Genomic DNA, 1,907 nt, shown 5'->3' with positions numbered 1-1,907 from the left:
TATGGAATTCCTTGTTGCTGTTGTAGTTGAAGATTCTGATTTAGGACTTGATTTTGCTGATTTTTCCATGAAAAGTTGGGATGATTCCTCCAAGTTGGATTACAAGTTTGAGAGTAAGGATTCCCCATTTGTTTGTTTCCATAATTACCAACATATGCAGCTTGCTCTCCATAGTCTACTCCACAGCTAGTAGTTCCTTCTGTATAAGCAACTTATTGTGAACTTCCAGATGATGATGATGAACTAACCAACATACTTAAATCTTCCATCTTCTTAGCCAAAACATTTGTAAGTGAATCAAACTTTGCATTAATCACGTTGAATGGATCAAGGTCATACATTCCAGCAGCTTGCCTCTTTTGAGTTGGAGCTGGTCCTCTTGGACTACTCTAAGGATGAGTATTCTTTGCAATTTTCTCCAATAGCTCATAAGCTTCATCTTCATGCTTCATAATAAATTCTCCTCCTGTTTGAGCATCAATTATCCCTCTAATTGCAGGAGTAACATTAGTGTAAAAATTCTGGTTTATCATCCATTTTGGAATGACATGATGTGGGCATTGTCTCTCTAATTCCTTCCATCTCATCCATGATTCATAGAGAGTTTCATCTTCCCTTGGTCTGAAAGCTGTCATTTGATTTCTCAATTCTTGAGTTTTTCTAGGTGGAAAATATTGTGCAAGAAATGCATCAGTGAGTTGCTCCCAATTTGTAATGGAGTTGTGAGATAAAGAATCAAGCTAATCCAATGTTTTATCGTTTAAAGAGAATGGAATAGCTTCAATCTTGCTGCATCATCAGATACTTCAGGTTGTTTTTGCATATCACAAATCATAGCAAACTTCTTTAGATGTGTGTGTGGATTTTCAGAAGGATGTCCACCAAATTGGGAATTTTGAATCATTTGAAGAACTCCAAAATCCATCTTGTAGCTATTTGCATCAATTTTTGGTCTTGCTATACTCTCTCTCAAGTCATCAAAACGAGGAAAAGCATGATCCGTCATACTTCCCCTAGGCACATTAGCATTTACAACTTCTTCACCTTGGGTGCATTTTCATTGTTTCGATCATTTCCAGCATTACCACCACCAATTCTAATTCTTTCATCAGCCATGTCTGCTTCAATTTCAGTTTCTCTCAAGGCTTTTTTCCTTTTTCTGGTTTCTTTCTTATTGGCCCTATAAAATTTCTCAATTTCAGGATTAAACAATAAGGATGTGTCACTTGTGCTTCTAACTCTTCTCATAAAAGATTAAGAGTACCTAAAAAGAACAAACAAACACAAAATGAAAAGATAACAAAGATAAAACTATAAACAACTAAAATAATCAAGAATTCAATCTTAAACAAACAACTCCCTAGCAACGGCACCAAAAACTTGATGTGGCCCAACCGCAAGTGCACGGGTCGTACAAGTAATATAGAAAAGATATCGTTCCCACGAGGAGTTGTGTTAATGATCAAATTTTTTATATGGAAATTGACTAATTTGAACTATTTTTGAAATTAAAGCAATAAATTGATAGATATTGAAGTGTGAAATCTATATGTGTAAAATTTAATAATCTATTAAACAATGTAATGATTTAACTAAATTTGCATCAAATTAAAATAAACAAATTGAAATATGGCAAGATTTAAAATGGCATGTAATTAAATTCGATTAGAAATTAACAATAATAAAAGAGGCGATTCCAAAGTTCGGGGGTTCATATTCAAGCTATTTTGGGATTTTTAATTTGGTTACCCAATCTTATGGAATTTACGGGTTTTAAGGAGATTAATTCTTAAATCCTTTGAATACCCTTTTGAGTGAGATAAAGAGTGTCTTAATCAATCTAATCTTACTTACGTGGAGTTAAAATTAATCAAGACCTATTAAGTTCCTTAATTAATCTGTAAATC

General features: G+C 33.6%; 1 non-coding gene across 1 annotated transcript; it reads left to right on the top strand.

The window, feature by feature from the left end:
- Positions 1–543: 543 nt before the first annotated feature.
- Positions 544–651, top strand: LOC131173495 (small nucleolar RNA R71). The gene has a single exon (XR_009143811.1). It is a non-coding gene; the product is annotated as a small nucleolar RNA R71 (small nucleolar RNA).
- The last annotated feature ends 1,256 nt before the right edge of the window (positions 652–1,907 follow it).

Source organism: Hevea brasiliensis, chromosome 14, assembly GCF_030052815.1.
Source record: "Hevea brasiliensis isolate MT/VB/25A 57/8 chromosome 14, ASM3005281v1, whole genome shotgun sequence".
In the NCBI taxonomy this organism is placed as follows: Eukaryota; Viridiplantae; Streptophyta; class Magnoliopsida; order Malpighiales; family Euphorbiaceae; genus Hevea; species Hevea brasiliensis.
Note: the sequence above shows the minus strand (reverse complement) of the source record. Positions and strands in the feature narration are given on the sequence as shown.